The sequence below is a fragment of the Leopardus geoffroyi genome, chromosome B3, assembly GCF_018350155.1.
Source record: "Leopardus geoffroyi isolate Oge1 chromosome B3, O.geoffroyi_Oge1_pat1.0, whole genome shotgun sequence".
Classification (NCBI taxonomy): domain Eukaryota; kingdom Metazoa; phylum Chordata; class Mammalia; order Carnivora; family Felidae; genus Leopardus; species Leopardus geoffroyi.
The window spans coordinates 127,484,600-127,504,266 of NC_059337.1; positions in this window are offsets into that span (position 1 = coordinate 127,484,600).

Consider the following 19,667-nt stretch of genomic DNA (forward strand, 5'->3'; position numbering starts at 1 on the left):
ATGGTTTAATTTTATAAGATTACAAACCTCTTTTTATAATTATTCCACATGAAAGAAATTGTCCAACCCTGTGTCCCAATTTTTGTTAAAAAACAATTTCACCATTTAACCTTAAAATAGATATTACTTGTTGGGAAATAAAATCTACACCTAAGTGGCAGCTTCTTCATCTCCCAACGAAGTTTCTTTGGAATGTTTTGTATTCAAACCAATGTGATTGACTTTTGAGTACTCCCATGGTCCCTCTAGTACCTTTAACACCATAATTAGTATCTGCTAATGATACAGAGGGAGTTAAAAAAATTAAACCCAGATTATACAGTGGACTTTGGAAAAGAATGTGTAATGATCCAAATTGCAGATAATTGTCCAAAAAAATCTACACTTCATTCTGTCTATGTTGATTCAGCTTCAAAGCCTGGAAAGAGATCAAGTTTTGGCCCAGTCTAAATAAAGTTTTGCCAGACTCTTACCAGTATAGAAAGCCAAAGTTCCACATTTGTTTTTCTTGGGTCATGTATAAATGTTTTCAAATTTTGTGATTATTCATTACTAATGAGCTAATTTTTCATTAGCATAGCTTCCCTTTCTTAATCTAACACTCAGATATTATCCAGCTCAGTTTTGTTTTTCAGTGTCAGTTATCAAAACACCATATAATTAAATAGATCCTAGTTTATTGTTTTTAATAGGTTCACTTGTCTATAGCCTTTTAACTTCTGGGTACTTGACTACTTCTAGGGAATTTAGCAGAAAGCTTAAAGTTTGACCATTATAGTCATTTTCAAGTCTTGGCACAAAGAGACTATTTTGGAAATGGCTGGAGATTTTATTGAGATTTTGGCAGAAGGTGATTAATGAGATCCTATAATTTCAATATTTTTTTCCTAAATTATAAGAACGTTTCTTCCCCATCGAGCTTTCTCAACTTAAATTCAACTTGATTAGAGACTTTTCATATTACTTGTTTGGCCTTTCTCTCCCTCTCTCTCCCTCTCTCCCTCTCTCTCTCTCTCTCTCTCTCTGGCAGGGATATAAGGAATATATTTTGGTAAGTGTTGTTTTCTAAATTTGGTGACCAGTTATAGAGTTTGTAACCTATTGCCTTTAAAAAAGTTTCTTGCTAAAGATTTTTGAAAACATGTATTTCTTGATGTGAGATTTTTCAATCACACCCAACTTTCTCTTGAATTGCTGTGATACATTAGTGTTACAGAAATAATTCAGTTTGCCAGGTGACATCATGAAAGTCCTTCAGACTCCTAAAGAAATCAAAACACTCTATATTAAAAGTCTGATTTAAGTTTAAAATATTCAAAATCATTTCAAAAATCTATTCCCTCTTTTTAGGGTCTGGCATATAATAACATCCAATGAACAGTTGTTTCATGAATGAGTATACATGGAAGAACCATTGAATACAAAAGCTAAAGATGTTAATATTAAATACCAGTGAAATCCAGACAGTGAATGCACAAGGCATCTCCTCCTGTTTTATCTGCATATTCGCATGTCTCTCCTTAAAATGAACCTGTACCCATTTGATGGCACTTTCTCTCCATGCACACAGAGTGGGAGGATATTAAGTTTTCAAGACAGATTACTAGTATTATTAGCTCTACCATATTGAAACTATAGTCATAAGTGATTCAGTCACTGTCACTCCAAACTCGTGGCTTTGATTCCTTTGAACACTTGGTGGAGTGGCGTTATAGATGATCTACCCCTGGAGAAAGGATAGAGCAGTGAATGTACGCATAATATGTAATAGGCAGAGTTTCTTTCTGACTTTTCCAGGATGTGTGTCTATTCTTAAAAAGTTTCTAGTACTAGAGACAGAGATAACAGAAGGGAAACAAGAAGTGCTACCCAAGAAAAGAGGATTCTAGGAGATTGACCTTTGCTAATAACTATTACCGGTTAAAGAGGACATTGGAATTTAAATATACAATATAACCAAGAAGACAAGGGAACAATTATGGCTGGTAACTCTGGGTCTAAAAATGCTGCTTCATGAAGGCCAAATAGGGTCCCAGGATTCATTCCTGGCATAGGAGATACCATGTTTTGTGGTCAGAATATTTCTTCTTTTTCTTCATTATTATCTTCATTATCATTGTCTTAGGAGCTAGAGTTGATTAAACTATTATAAAACGGTGCTGAGTTTAATTACTATGTTTTTACATGTCATCCTCCAAATAACTCTTTATGGTATGTCATTATCCAGATATTACATATATATATATGTGTATATATATATATATATGTGTGTACATGTATATGTACACATATATATATGTACACACATATATATGTACGTATATATATGTACACACATATATATATACATATATATACACACACATATACACAAATAAATATTATATATGCATATGTATATTTTAATTACTCAGTTATGTAACATAGCCATAAAAACAATAGACCCTAGATCTATCCAAGTACAAATCCTGATCTTATCTCTACTAACACAAAAATTGGGAGTAACCCAGATCTTCAGTCAGAACCTTTTATTAGATCAATAATTCCAAGCTATATTCCCTTGAAAACTTTGTTCCAAAATATTGTCTGTAATGAAAAAAAAAAACAGATGTAAAATGATTATTCCACCCAATAAGCTTAGAAAAACATGCATAAATATACTTCCTTTGGAGATTTATAAAGTATATTTATACTAATGGTCAGGAGAATTCTACAATAAACAAACTTATTTCATATTCTTCAACTCCTTTGCTCAGGTGATATGTCCTTCCCACCTCTTGTGCCAAGTTCTGTAGTAAACAAACTTGTTTAATCTTCTTCAATCCGTTATATAGCCTTTAAACCTTTAGTGCCAGATAATATCACAGAGAAATGTCTTGGGAAACCCTTTAGGAATTTTACAGTAAAACCTAACACAGTTCCCAGACATGTAGCAATTTTCAAAACATATTTAATGACTCAGTGAATGAATGGATGGGTGGATGGATGGATGGATGAATGAGTTCAGTTTTGGGTAATTATGAAAAGGAGCGAGCTTTCTATGAGAGAGCAAAAATTAAGCTATTCTCCATCTCTCTCTCCCTCTGACTTGCATTATTCTCCATGTTTTTGTGTTTTCTTTTTTTTGTAGCTCCCTGCAGATTTGGCATTCCTGTAGGAATCTGTGTTGACTGCTTAACTGTCAAAGCCTCACTATATAGACCCTCGTTGGTACTTCTATAAAAATGGACTCTGCATGAGGATTTTAATTTTACACTCAGTAGAATAGGAAATGAAAAGTTTAAGAAGAGGTAAAGCCTAATAATAAACTTAAGATTGTTCCAGCGAAATAGGTCAGATGAGTAGAGTATTCTTGTTTCCCCTTGATGTGCCATATGGAAGGGAGAATCTCATCATCACCTCAGCGCATTGTCAGGGCACAGGAGCCTGGCTCTGGGCCAGTCCACCATAAACTTCTTACAAATGGTGTAATTAAATTCCTGAGTGAAATGTTGAACTGACTCCATATCCTAAAGCAGTCAAAACTAAAATTTACTTTCTCATCACACTTTCTAGTAAAGCTGATTTTAGGAAAACATTCCATTGAGAATTATAAAGAGTGACTATTAAAGAGATGGACTTGAGTTAATTTATGTTAGAATTATTTTTTTTCCTGATAGAAATTTTTAATTCAAATGTTTATCCTGATAATATGGTAAATATCATCCTTAAGAATTTATAAATTAAGGAGGTCATGTCTTTAAGACACCCAGCTCAAAGGCCGTTGTCATTCTGATTCATCAGGAAAGCAGCAAGAGAAAGGTTTTCATCTCTCTACCTTCAGTGAGGTGCTATTTAGAAACAAAACAAAACAAAACAAAAATAGAAACAGATAAAGGATGGTTCTGTGATCTATTTTAAGGAATGTAAGGGTTTTCCCTCACTTTGTAAGCTATTAAAACTTTGTTTTCAAAATTATACTTTCCTAGTCAACATTTACATTGTAGTACAATTTTTATATTATGTTTAGATAAGATTTCATATCCATTTAATAATTTGATATAATAGCTTTACTAATTACAAAGATGAGAAAAGTAAATAGGTTAATTGCAATTTCTGAGTTTCCAAAAATAACTTCTTTCCTCTCCTCTCCTCTCCTCCCCTCCCCTCCCCTCTCCTCCCCTCCCCTCCCTTCTTTTCCCCTCTCCTCCCCTCCCCTCCCCTCTCATCCCCTCCTTTCCTCTCTCCTCTCCTCTCCTTTCAGAGAGAGAGCACATGCAAGCTGGGGAGAGGGCCAAAGGATGAGAAAGAGAAAAATCTTAAGCAGGTTTCATACTCAGCACAGATCCTGATGTAGAGCCCAGTCCCACAACGCTGGGATCATGATCTGAGCCAAAATCAAGAATCTGATGCTCAATGGACTGAGCCGCCCAGGCACCCCTCCAAAAATAACTTCTAAAAAAATTACCTCACGTCCTCACATCCAACTGAGGTCTATACCAAAAAAAATGTTTTCTTTTAATGTTTTGTAATAGCTACACGTTGAAAGAGATTATATAAATCACCATTCTTTTACAATAATTTTAAAAAATAATAAGGCAAAAATCTGCATGCTTATAATATAGCTTTGCCAGAAACTTCCAAGTGTCAAGTGCACCCAACCTTAATCTCATGCCTTTCCTTCCATTGCACATTTTTGCATGTCTTAAATAACTTATTATTTAGTTTGTATATTTTTGTCCTTTACAGGTCAGAATGACACTTGCTATGTCATTCTAAGACTTTCTCTTTTATTTCAGTATTACATTTAAGCTACTTACCCATGTCACCATGTCAGCAGTAGTACTCCAATGCCAATCCGCTGATTTTTCTCTAGTTTCTCATTATTGCAAATAATAGTAGCATACACAGTTTTGTAAGAGTGTATTCACGTACAAAAGTTTCTCTAGGGAATACATCTGGAAGTAGAATTTCTGAAGCATAGGTTATAGATATCTTCAAATGTGCTAGATAATTCCAAATTCTCTTTTAAAATATGTATAACAGTTTACAAACACAAAATGTTTTCAGTTTTGTCTAGAACATTTACTTTTTGAATCCCTTCTGGAATGAGTTATTTTATAGAGTATAAGGTAAAAATCCAATTTCATATGTTTCCTATATGAATAAGGTATGATGCCCAAATCATATTATGGTAATTCTCTACTCTTCCCACTAATTTGAAAATTCTGTGCTATTATATATCATGTTAAGTTATATGAGTGTTTTTGTTTCTAGGCCTTTGTTTCTGTTTTGTTTGGTTTTTGTTTGTGCACAGATACTATTAATTAGTTGTTGAGGTATAATTTGCATACTACACAATTCATTCCTTTAAAGTATAAAATCCAGTGATTTTTACTTTATTTACAGGATTGTACAGTTATCACCATGATCTAAGTTAGAACGTTTTTTTTAATGTTTATTTTTGAGAGAGAGAGAGAGAGAGACAGAGCATGAGCATGAGCATGAGCATGAGAGGGGCAGAGAGAGAGGGAGACACTGAATCCAAAGCAGGCTCCAGGCTCTGAGCTGTCAGCACAGAGCCCGACGCGGGGCTCGAACTCACAAACCATGAGATCATGACCTGAGCCGAAGCCAGACGCTCAACCGACTGAGCCACCCAGGCACCCCATAAGTTAGAACATTTTTATCTTTCCTATAAGAAATCCACTACACGTTAGCAGTCCAGTGTCCCTCCTCGGCTCTTCCTGCCCATGACCATCTCTTCCCCTGGCCTAAGAAATCACTAATGTACTTTCTTTCTCTATACTTTTCCCTGTTCCCTGCATTTTATATAAATGGAACCATAAAATAGGTGGTCTTTTATGATAGACTTCTTTCATCTAGGATAATGTATTCAAAGTTGACCCGTGTTTCAGCACCACTTCATTTGTTTTGTTGTTGAATAATAATTATTTGGATACGCTGCCTTTTATTTATCTATTCATCAGTTGGTAGGCATTTGGGTTGTTTTGCTTTTTGGCTACCATGAATAATGCTGCAGTGAGCATTCATTTACAAGTTTTTGTGGAATCATTTCTCTTGGGTATATATATATATATAGGAATTGAATTCATGAGTCATATGGTAATTCTGCTTAACTTTTGGAATACCTACCAAACTGTGTTTCCAAAGTGACTCTACCGTTTTACATACCCACCAGCAATGCATGATGGTTCCGATTTCTTTATTTACTGTAGATTTATAACATGCTTTGTTATCTGGCAGGAACATTCTCCCAGATTGTGCTTCTCTAGGATTACCTTTGCTATTCTTGAAATTTTGCTGTTCAATCTAAATTTGAGAATTAGCTTTATAGGCCCCACAGGAATTCCCATAGGGATTTTCACTAGCATTGGATTATAGATTATTTTGGTAGGAAGGAACATCAGTACCATATTATATTTTCAAATTCTTAAGGATGCTGTATCTCTGAATGTATTTAGTTGTTCCTTGGTTACTATAAATAAAGGTTTACAACTATATACATGGTTGCTTTGCATCTTGTGGAATTTATTCCTAATGAATTTTATTGTAATTTTTATTTAAGTGTTATATTTTAAAAACATTTGTTTATATATTTTTGACAAATGTGCAAATAGCATTTACTATGTGCCACACACTATTCTAAGTAGTAAACCAATATATGAGTGTTGAGTGAATGTTGAGTTTGTGTGTACCTGTATGTGTGTGTGTGTGTGTGATATATAACTTTCCACCTATGGATTTTAATTGGGATTAACTTTATTCAGTGGTGTTATTTTCTATATTTAATCCTCACCAATAACTTTAAAACAGGTACTGAGAAAACTGTAGCTCAGAGAAGGGAAAATAATTAACCAAAGCAAGCAATTGGGAGAAATGAGACTTTGACCCAATTGGGCCAAACAGTAGAGATCACTCTTGTTATTTCAATCTAAAGTAATCACACCTTAGGGACTCTGAATTCTGTGCTAAAATAAACGTCCTCATACACTTGGTTTTACATAAGTTTTGATAATTAAGGGCATTTTCTTTTTTGTTGTTGTTTTGGCTTGTTTTTAATTAAGAGCATTTTCTTTAGGAAGTGTATATTCACTCATGTTTACCCACAGGCACCTTGACTCCCACTTATCACAATTAAAAGTCCTTATAAAATAGCAGTGGTTATATGTAATGGAGCAGAAACTTATGGGGACTGGAGTACTAAGTACCCCGGGGTATTTTACATCATATACTTAGAAATTTATATAATTGGTTTTGATGTTTAAAATATGCCTGGTTTAGGAAAAAGGACACGCGCGCGCGCACACACACACACACACACACACACACACACACACACTAGAATAAAGAAAAATCAAACCAGTTGAAAATTCAAACACCTTCTGCATTTGTTTTCTGAGACTACCTTGGCGAATTGACACAAGTTTGGTAGTTTAAAAACAAAAGAAAAAAATTTTTTTTTCAGTCTGGAGGTCAAATCCAAAATAGAGCAGGGTCGTGCTCCTACATATCAGGTGCTCTAGGAGAGAATCTGTTCCGTGCTTCTTTTAGCTTCTAGTGGCTGCTGACTGTAATGAGTTAATTTTATATGTCCACTAACTGAGCCATGGTGCCCAGATTTGATCAAATGTTATTCTGGGTGTTTCAGGGAGGGTGTTTTGTGATGATATTTACATTTAAATAGACGGACTTTGAGTGAAGCAGATTGCTCTCCATAATGTGAATGGGCCTCATCCCATTAAGTTGAAGGCCAGATAAAATCTCTTCAGAGGAAGAGGAAATTCTGGCTTCAGATTTTATCTGCATTAAAGTTTCTTCCTGGTTCTCTAGCTGGACTGACTTTGGACTCAAACTGAAACTCTTTTCTGAGCCTCCTGCCTGCCAGCCTCCCTTATAAGATTTTGTACTCACCAACCCTCCACAATCACATGAGCCAGTTCCTTAAAATAAATCTCCTTCTCTGTATATACACGTCGTCTTGGTTATATTTCTCTGGAGAATTCAGACTCATACATTGGGCTTGTGGCCACAATCCTTCAATCTCTGCCTACATCTTCATATTGTTGCAGGATTTCTTACCACAATACCCGGAATTTGTTGTCTCGCTGCTTCGAAAAATGAAGAGATGGACACAAAATGAGCAGCAGGCAAAAGTTTATTAGAATATAAGATTAGAAATGAAGAAGAGTAGAAAAACTCTCTTTACAGAGAGGGGACATTCAAAAGTAAATTCCTGCCTACAATAGGCAAGGGTCCTTGTTTTATAAGGTTCTGGTCAACCTACCCCTTCCCTTCTCCCTGTTCCTTCTCAGGTTTCATCCTTATTGGCTGGATAACTCTAGGTGCTGGGTTGTCCATTCCTGATTGGCTCGTTTCCATTGTATGAGGGGTGGTCTGTGGCCATACTAGTTCCTTGTGGGTCATGGGTTTTATGGTCTACTCATTTTTAGTCAGGTCTTTTGTCAAATTCCTGGAGGAAAACTAAGGGGGAGTTTTCTGAGGGGGTTTGCTGTGGTCAGACACTCCCAGCATTGTTCCAAAATGTCTTTCCCCACCCAGGGGCCTCAGGTCCTAATGCTTTCCCTCTCTATTGTATCCTATGTTTTTCCTATCGTATTACTCTCTCTTCTGTGTCTGATCCCCCTCAGCCTCTCTCTTACAATATTTGTGATGGTCTTTAGGGTCCACCCAGATATTCCAGAGTAATCCTTTCATCTCAAATATTTTTATCCAATTACATCTACAAAGACTGTTGTTTTGAATAAGGCAATGTTTAAAAATTAAAAAAAAAAAAAAGCCAGGGGTTGAAAGGTCAGACTCTATTCCTGCAACTAACTACAGTTTTGGAAATAACTTTGTCAGATTCTTGTTTGATTTTTTTTTTTTTTTTTGCATCGAGGTGATATCTCATAGAAACAGTATATGTCTTTTGTTGTTGTTTGCATTTCCTCAGAGCAAGTAAAGTGATATTAGAAGGATCATGTGTTTTTGTTTTTCCCGTAATACACACACACACACACACACACACACACACACACACACACACACATTAAGTAGCTGTGTGACTTTGGATTAAGCCATTTTCTTGACTTCATTTTCCTCATTTATAAATATGTTAGTTTGGTTATGTAGTCTTTGTGGTACTTTATTATTCTAAAATTTTATGAACTTGCATCTATAAAGCTCTCTATTTTATGATGATATCTCTTGATGCAGAATAGCTGATCCAGCTGTTTCTTATTATCTAACTCACCTACAACCCAGGTTGTCTGAGTGAATTACTGGAATATTCTAAAAACGACTCAACAATTTGACATTTTAAAGGGCCAAATCATTTTGAAATACAACCAACATATGTTAAACAATGTTAACCCATTTAACATCACAATTTTGTGTCAAATTAAAACAATATATCTTAACATCAGTATGAAAATACCAAATCACAGATGATAAATTCTTCACACTGGACATATACTGCAAATCAAGTAATCAGATTCTGTACCCACAATATGATAAAAATTTAGTTGCTTTTTTCTTGTCAGTTCATGTACACAAAAGTCAGTTTCAAAAACATGCACATAAATGTCATGAATCTTTTAAAAATTTCCACCAATAACGAAGTCTATTGTCTAATTTGTGGATTTGAATTTAGAAGTCAGGGACTGCTGCTCTGTATTTTATAAAAGTGTCAGATACAAAAACCAGTCATTAAATTATTTTTATGATGATAATAATAATTAGGTGACCACAGCGTTGAAAAACCAGGAAGTTAACATTATTTTTCAGCAATGTGAATTATCCATATTTTAATACTCTTAATAAAATGTCTCTTTGATGCTTTGATGAGAGACGATCCCTTAGAGCTAGAATTTTTTTAAGTGTTTGTATTTAGCAAGTGTTGCATTGAGTCCACCCAATATTAATCCTGAAGACTTGGCTAAATATTTGAAGCTTTCATGAACAATACTTCAGGAAGAGATTCTGAGGCCATTTCAATTGTATCTCATTCAAATATCCTCTGACTGTTCCCTTAGCATATTCTGTTATTTTCATATGGGTGATGGTCAGGTTATGAAGAAAATAGCTTAAGTCAATGGTGATAAGACAAATTTTGTTTTAGGAAAGCATTTCTATTTTATATTTCACTCTTTCTCCATATCTTAACCTTTTATTTGTTCTTATTTTGAGTCTTGATGAACTATAGGCATATTTGCTACTAATGCTTCCTGAGGAAGGGTAGTATCTGCCAAAATAAATGAAATTCAGTTGTTTAATGGGGTTTCCCTCTTTGTAGATGTTTTAAATGGACACGTCAGTAGAATCAAATGAGCTTATAAAGTCTAGAACATGTGAATGGCAAGAATGTGTATGTGAGGGAAGAAAGATCAAACAGTCAAAATAGTCTGTAAGGTAATATGAAAACCCAATTTTTTCCTATGACTCCTCTCAGAAAGTCTGTAATGTGTAATATCTAAGAGTGAAAGTGGATTTTTTGGGCCTGACTGCCAACTCCATCATTTGACAAGCTGTGTAATACTGGGCAAGTTTCTGCACTTCTCTGTGCCTTCATTTCTGCAACCACAAAATGGAGCTAAAGATTAGATCTTTACAGATTTGGCATAAGGATTGAGTACTAGTACTGAGTACATGATTAATAAACAAATTACCGACATTATCACTACTTATAAAGAATTACTCTTTTCCGGGGCACCTGGGTGGCTCAGTCAGTTAGGCGCCCAGCTTGGATCAGATCATGATCTCATGGGTTGTGAGTTTGAGTGCTGCATTGGGCTCTGTGCTGATAGCTCAGTCTGGAGCTGCTTTGGATTCTGTGTTTCCCTATTTCTCTGCACCTTCCCCACTTGTGCTCTGTCTGTCTCTCAAAAGTAAATAAACATTTAAAAAATTAAAAAAAATTCTCTTTTCCATAAATATAAAGAATCCATAATCCAATTTCTAAAGGAATTTCCCAGTCGATCTACATTGATAGGGCAGATGGTATTTTTATTTTTTTTATTTCAATTTATTGTATTTTATTCTTTTTTTTTACATTTTTTTCAATGTATGAAATTTATTGTCAAATTGGTTTCCATACAACACCAGTGCTCATCCCAAAAGGTGCCCTCCTCAATACCCATCACCCACCCTCCCCTCCCTCCCACGCCCCATCAACCCTCAGTTCTCAATTTTTAACAGTCTAATGCTTTGGCTCTCTCCCACTCGAACCTCTGTTTTTTTTCCTTCCCCTCCCCCATGGGTTTCTGTTAAGTTTCTCAGGATCCACATAAGAGTGAAACCATATGGTATCTGTCTTTCTCTGTATGGCTTATTTTACTTAGCATAACCCTCTCCAGTTCCATCCACGTTGCTACAAAGGGCCATATTTCATTCTTTCTCATTGCCACGTAGTACTCCATTGTGTATATAAACCACAGTTTCTTTATCCATTCATCAGTTGATGGACATTTAGGCTCTTTCCACAATTTGGCTATTGTTGAGAGTGCTGCTATAAACATTGGGGTACAAGTGCCCCTATGCATCATTACTCCTGTATCCCTTGGGTCAATTCCTAGCAGTGCTATTGCTGGGTCACAGGGTAGGTCTATTTTTAATTTTTTGAGGAACCTCCACACTGTTTTCCAGAGTGGCTGCACCAGTTTGCATTCCCACGAACAGTGCAAGAGGGTTCCCGTTTCTCCACATCCTCTCCAGCATCTATTTATAGTCTCCTGATTTGTTCATTTTGGCCACTCTGACTGGCGTGAGGTGATATCTGAGTGTGGTTTTCATTTGTATTTCCCTGATGAGGAGTGACATTGAGCATCTTTTCATGTGCCTGTTGGCCATCCGGATGTCTTCTTTAGAGAAGTGTCTATTCATGTTTTCTGCCTATTTATTCACTGGGTTATTTGTTTTTCGGGTGTGGAGTTTGGTGAGCTCTTTATAGATTTTGGATACTAGCCCTTTGTCCGATATGTCATTTGCAAATATCTTTTTCCTATTCCGTTGGTTGCCTTTTAGTTTTGTTGGTTGTTTCCTTTGCTGTGCAGAAGATTTTTATCTTCATAAGGTCCCAGTAGTTCATTTTTGCTTTTAATTCCCTTGCCTTTGGGGATGTGTCAAGTAAGAAATTGCTACGGCTGAGGTCAGAGAGGTCTTTTCCTGCTTTCTCCTCTAGGGTTTTGATGGTTTCCTGTCTTTTTATATGCTGTTGAATTCGATTTGCTAGTATTTTATTGAGAATTTTTGCATCCATATTCATCAGGGATATTGGCCTGTAGTTCTCTTTTTTTACTGGGTCTCTGCATGGTTTAGGAATCAAAGTAATGCTGGCTTCATAGAATGAGTCTGGAAGTTTTCCTTCCCTTTCTATTTTTTGGAATAGCTTGAGAAGGATAGGTATTATCTCTGCTTTAAACGTCTGGTAGAACTCCCCTGGGAAGCCATCTGGTCCTGGACTCTCATTTGTTGGGAGATTTTTGATGACTGATTCAATTTCTTCGCTGGTTATGGGTCTGTTCAAGCTTTCTATTTCCTCCTGATTGAATTTTGGAAGAGTGTGGGTATTTAGGAATTTGTCCATTTCTTCCAGGTTGTCCAGTTTGTTGGCATATAATTTTTCATAGTATTCCCTGATAATTGCTTGTATCTCTGAGGGATTGGTTGTAATAATTCCATTTTCATTCATGATTTTATCTATTTGGGTCATCTTCCTTTTCTTTTTGAGAAGCCTGGCTAGAGGTTTGTCAATTTTGTTTATTTTTTCAAAAAACCAACTCTTGGTTTCGTTGATCTGCTCTACAGTTTTTTTAGATTCTATATTGTTTATTTCTGCTCTGATCTTTATTATTTATCTTCTTCTGTTAGATTTAGGGTGTCTTTGCTGTTGTGCTTCTATTTCCTTTAGGTGTGCTGTTAGATTTTGTGTTTGGGATTTTTCTTGTTTCTTGAGATAGGCCTGGATTGCAATGTATTTTCCTCTCAGGACTGCCTTCGCTGCATCCCAAAATGTTTGGATTGCTGTATTTTCATTTTCGTTTGTTTCCATATTTTTTTTTAATTTCTCCTCTAATTGCCTGGTTGACCCACTCATTCTTTAGTAGGGTGTTCTTTAACCTCCATGCTTTTGGAGGTTTTCCAGACTTTTTCCTGTGGTTGATTTCAAGCTTCATAGCATTGTGGTCTGAAAGTATGCATGGTGTTTCAATTCTTGTATACTTATGAAGGGCTGTTTTGTGACCCAGTATGTGATCTGTCTTGGAGAATGTTCCATGTGCACTCGAGAAGGAAGTATATTCTGTTGCTTTGGGATGCAGAGCTCTAAATATATCTGTCAAGTCCATCTGATCCAATGTATCATTCAGGGCCCTTGTCTCTTTATTGACCGTGTGTCTAGATGATCTATCCATTTCTGTAAGTGGGGTGTTAAAGTCCCCTGCAATTACCACATTCTTACCAATAAGGTTGCTTATGTTTGTGAGTAATTGTTTTATATACTTGGGGGCTCCCGTATTTGGCGCATAGACATTTATAATTGTTAGCTCTTCCTGATGGATAGACCATGTGATTATTATATAATGCCCTTCTTCATCTCTTGTTACAGCCTTTATTTGAAAGTCTAGTTTGTCTGATATAAGTATGGCTACTCCAGCTTTCTTTTGACTTCCAGTGGCATGATAAATAGTTCTCCATCCCCTCACTCTCAATCTGAAGGTGTCCTCAGGTCTAAAATGAGTCTCTTGTAGACAGCAAATAGATGGGTCTTGTTTTATTTTATTTTTTTTTATCCATTCTGATACCCTATGTCTTTTGGTTGGTGCATTTAGTCCATTTACATTCAGTGTTATTATAGAAAGATATGGGTTTAGAGTCATCGTGATGTCTGTAGGTTTCATGCTTGTAGCGATGTCTCTGGAACTTTGTCTCACAGGATCCCCCTTAGGATCTCTTGTAGGGCTGGTTTAGTGGTGAGGAATTCCTTCAGTTTTTGTTTGTTTGGGAAGACCTTTATCTCTCCTTCTATTCTAAATGACAGACTTGCTGGATAAAGGATTCTTGGATGCATATTTTTTCTGTTCATCACATAGAAGATCTCCTGCCATTCTTTTCTGGCCTGCCAAGTTTCAGTAGAGAGATCGGCCACGAGTCTTATAGGTCTCCCTTTATATGTTAGAGCACGTTTATCCTTAGCTGCTTTCAGAAGTTTCTCTTTATCTTTGTATTTTGCCAGTTTCACTATGATATGTCGTGCAGAAGATTGATTCAAGTTATGTCTGAAGGGAGTTCTCTGTGCCTCTTGGATTTCAATGCCTTTTTCCTTCCCCAGATCTGGGAAGTTCTCAGCTATGATTTCTTCAAGTACACCTTCAGCACCTTTCCCTCTCTCTCCCTCCTCTGGAATACCAATTATGCATAGATAATTTCTCTTTAGTGCATCACTTAGTTCTCTAATTTTCCCCTCATACTCCTGGATTTTTTTTATCTCTCTTTTTCTCAGCTTCCTCTTTTTCCATAATTTTATCTTGTTCACCTATTCTCTCCTCTGCCTCTTCAATCCTAGCCGTAGTTGTCTCCATTTTATTTTGCAGCTCGTTTATGGCATTTTTTAGCTCCTCCTGCCTGTTCCTTAGTCCCTTGATCTCTGTAGCAATAGATTCTCTGCTGTCCTTTATACTGTTTTCAAGCCCGGGGATTAATTTTATGACTATTATTCTAAATTCACTTTCTGTTATATTATTTAAATCCTTTTTGATCAGTTCATTGGCTGTTGTTATTTCCTGGAGATTCTTTTGAGGGGAATTCTTCCATTTCATCATTTTGGATAGTCCCTGGAGTGGTGTGGGACTGCGGGGCACTTCCCCTGTGCTGTCTTGAATAACTTACGTTGGTGGGCGGGGCCGCCGTCAGACCTGATGTCTGCCCCCAGCCCACCGCTGGGGCCACAGTCAGACTGGTGTGTGCCTTTTCTTCCCCTCTCCTAGGGGCGGGATTCACTGTGGGGTGGCGTGGCCCGTCTGGGCTACTTGCACACTGCCAGGCTTGTGCTGGGGATCTAGCATATTAGCTGGGGTGAATCAGCAAGGTGCACAGGGGCGGGAAGGGCAGGCTCAGCTTGCTTTTCCTTTGGAGATCCGCTTCGGGAGGGGCCCTGGGGCACTGGGAGGGAGTCAGACCCACCGGAGGGATGGGTCCACAGAAGCACAGCGTTGGGTGTTTGCGAGGTGCAAGCAAGTTCCCTGGCAGGAACCGGTTCCTTTTGGGATTTTGGCTGGAGGATGGGTGAGGGAGATGGCGCTGGCAAGCGCCTTTGTTCCCCGCCAATCTGTGCTCTGTTGTCTGGGGCTCAACAACTCTCCCTCCCGTTGATCTACAGCCCTCCAGTTCTCTGAGCAGAGCTGTTAGCTTATAACCTTCCAGATGTCAAGTCCCTCTTGCTGTCTGAACACACTGCGTCCGGCCCCTCCGCGTTTGCAAGCCAGACTCAGGGGCTCTGCTTGGCCGTCGGGCTGCCCTCCGCTCCCGTCCGGCTCCCTCCCGCCAGTCCGTGGAGTGCGCACTGCCTCTCCGCCCTTCGCACCCTCTTCAGTGGACCTTTCGTCTGTGCTTGCCTCTGGAGAATCCATTCTGCTAGTCTTTTGGCGATTTTCTGGGTTATTTAGGCAGGTGTGGGTGGAATCTAAGTGATCTGCAGGATGCGCCGTGAGCTCAGCGTCCTCCTACGCCGCCGTCTTCCCAGAAGCCCTCTAAAAAATATCCATAGTGATATTTCTGATCCTACATGTCTTCCTAAAACTTGGCAACTTCTCAATCAAAAGCTGGAGTCTACTACCTGCCTTGAGCATTGATTGGTTCTGATGAATAGAATATATAGTGTGGCAGAAGAGAAGCTGTATGACTTCTGAGGCTAGGTGATATAAGATGATATAGTTTCTGTCTCTCTTTCTGTCTCTCTTTCCCTCTCTATTCTCTCTGTGTCTCCAGATGTTTGCCCTCGGAACCCAGCCGCCATGATGTGAGGAAGCCTGGGCCACCCAGAGAGACCATATGTAGTTGTCCCCAGCTAGGGATTCACTGCCAGCCAGACATGTGAGTAGGGCTTCAGATAATCTCAGCATTATAGCTGATGCCAAGTGGAGCTGAGAGGGGATATAATTGCCAAAGCCTGCCGAAATTAAAGATTAATGAAGAAAATAAATGTTGTTTTAAGCCACACATTTTGTGATAATGTGTAACATGGCAATAGTAATTGGAATAGTAGGCATTGCAGATGACCAGTAAAATAGAAAGTGCCTAAAAAATATAATGGGGTGTGATGTTAATTTTTTGTGCCATAAAATTTGACTGGGCTCAGGGATGCCCAGAAAGCTTGTAAAATAGATTTCTGGGTTTGTCTGTAACAGTGTTTCTGGAAGAGATTAGCATTTAAATCAGTAGACAGAGTAAAGAAGATTCACCTCCCCAGTGCAGATGGACATGATCCAGTCCACTGAGGGCCTGAATAGAATGAAAAGGCAGAGTAAGCAAATTTGCTGTCTTTGCCTGAGATGGGACATCCATCTTCAGCCCTTGAACATCAGTGCTTCTTATTTCTTGCTCCTTCAGATTAGACTTGATCATTGGGTCCCCTGGTTCTCTGGCTTTTAGGCTCGGACTGGAACTACACCACTGGCTTTCTTGTTTCTCCAATGTGCAGGCAGCAGATCTTAGGACTTCACAGCCTCCATGACTGTGTCATTTAATTCCTATAATAAATTTGCTCTTATAGATCCCTGTATGTGTCCTATTGGTTCTCTTTCTCTGGAGAACCCTAATACACTGAGTAATGCATAAGTCTACCCAGGCATATGTAATGATAAGATTTAAACAAAGATATGAAAATAAAATTATGGTGAGCATCTGTACTTGAATCACTAGACTAGAGCTCAAATTTGGGAATCTGACATCTCTGATCTTTATCCCAGCTCCAATCTTACTTTGCGGGGGAAATTTTTGCATGTTTTTCTTCCCTTCTTTGCTTGAGTTCCGTTGGGCAAGGGATTATGGGTACAAATATAAAATACCTCCTAGAATTGATGAGGATAAAAACATAACAAATAGAACAGAGTAAAACCTTGATACATGTCAGCCATTGGTGTTCCCCTGACAATGTTTTCAGCAAGTGTCCCCCATGTTCTAGGCACTTTCATAGCTCCTCAGAATACACTAGCAGATACTTTTCCTTCCACATGGAGCTTAGAATCTCTACACAAAGACCCATTGTTTTCTTTGTTTGTATGAATTTTAATCTGTTATCACCTTATATTACTTGAGTTCTTTCCAGTGTTTGAACTAATTTCTTAACTCTTTTTTAACGTTCCTCACCTCCTTTCTATTATGTAGCCCCTTAATAATCTGTTCAGAAAGCAAATCTGAGCATATAGTTTAACCAAATTCTTAGCCTCTCCTCCATCACCTTCAGTGAATCCTTACGTATAACACTTTTTTATCTCGTTACTACAAGATCCGTTAATTCTGTTTTCTGCTACTGCATTTGAGAGATACTATTGAACTCCTATCAGACACTGTGGCACAGTGGGCATACTGGAAATCATTGGTGAGCAAGACAGCATATCCACTGCCCTCATGGGACTTACACTCTATCATGGACATTTAAAGGAGCTATAATAACTCAGTTATGATTAAAGATGATCTGGGAGGACGATGTATGGGGAACTTAAATTGAAGAGGTCAGTGTTTCTGAAGAAAATGTGTTCATTTTGAGAGTTGGGGGGTTAGTAGAAGCGAGCTGGCTTTGTCTGGTAATGCATGTTTTAGTCAGTTCAGGCTGCTATAACAAACTATGTCAGATTGGATGGCTTATATTCAAAAGGAATTTATTTTTCACAGTCTGAAAGCTGGACATCCAAGGTCAGTCTTCCAGCATGATTGGATGATGGCCCTCTTTCTGGCTTATGGCCAGCACCTGCTCTCTGTGTCCTCACATAATGGAAGGGGCTACTGGTCTGTCTCTAGCCTCTTTTTTTAATTTTTTAACGTTAACTTATTTTTGAAAGAGAGAGAGACAGAGTATGAGCAGGTAGGGGCAGAGAGAGAGAGGGAGACCCAGAATCCAAAGCAGGCTCTAGGCTCTGAGCTGTGAGCACAGAGGCCAATGCCAGGCTCGAACTCACTAACCACGAGATCATGACCTGAGCTGAAGTTGGACGCTTAACTGACTGAGCCACGAAGGCGCCCCTGTACCCTTTTTTATAAGGCACTAATTCGGTTTATGAGTGTTCTACCCTCTGGATTTAAGCATCTCCCAAAAGCTCTTTGACCAATACCATCACCTTTGGGAGTTGGTATTTCAACATATGAATTTGGGGGAAACACAAACATTCAGATTATAGCATAATCATTTTATAAATTGCTCTCCAGCAAGGCCAAAAAGCTTGTAGCATTGACCTATCTCAGGTTCCCAAGTTACTGCATCATTCACTCTTCGTACAATTTACTGTATCTCCATTTTATCATAACCAGTGTCTACCCTTCGAATTCCCCATTCACCTCTAGTAGCTAAATTCAGATGTCTTCTGCCTGACCTTGTATGCATTGCATTAATAAGCACGTTGCATATTACCACATGTGCTGGGATGAATTGAATTAATCTATAATTCTGTTGTGTGTTCCTAAAGGGCAGGATCTTTTTTTTTTTTTTTTTTTTTTTTTTTTTAATCTTTGTGCTCTTGACACTTTCTCTGGAACATTGTATGCTCTCATTAGAAGTTTTTTTTTTTTTTTTTTAAATGAATAACTGCTTAATTCTCTAAAGTTAAATTTAATGCTGAATGCCCAAATTGTGTTTGTCTTTCATAAGTGATTCACTTACTCAAGTTTCCTGTAGAATGGAACAGTTATAAAAGAAACACTTGACAAACCCTTTCTAACACAGAACTACATTAACTCATAGACTCAGAGGTAGTAATTTATGATCTATTTTCTTTTCATAGCAATGGTGCTTAGAAATAAAAGATGGTGAAAATAACCTTCTAAAGCAAAATAATGCCAAACATTTGGTTTTGGAATGAAACATGTATAAGGGAAATTGACTAGCTGGAAAAACTGGTATTTCATTGATTGTGCTATCAAAATAAGTGGCTTTTTTGAAAGGACTAGGAGCGAAGGGAAATCACTTTTCCTTAATGTGGTCTTGTCAGGATTTTCTAGATGTGTTATGCATGTTTTACCAGTTTAAGGTGGCAGGGGAGTAGGGAAGGAAAGGTCAAAATCACAAAATCTGCTACAATTTGATTTGCAACTGTTTTTTTTAATTTGCCAACTGTTCACATTTTTTGTGAACATTTTTATAAAAGAAAAATACAACTTTTCACAGCTATCATTGGATAATTTGCTTTATTAGTGCCACTGAATAATAAGCAACTATATTCGCACTGAGCATTCTATTGCAATTAGTATTTTAGTGAAAATGGCCTGTATCTGGGTCCTGGACCCCCCACTGCCTGCTGACGTGGTCATTTCAAGGGATTCCAGGTTGATTATGCTTTGCTGTCTCCACAGGTATTTTTTCAAGACTTTATTTTTTTTTTATTTTTTTTTTATTTATTTTTTTTTTTTCAACGTTTATTTATTTTTGGGACAGAGAGAGACAGAGCATGAACGGGGGA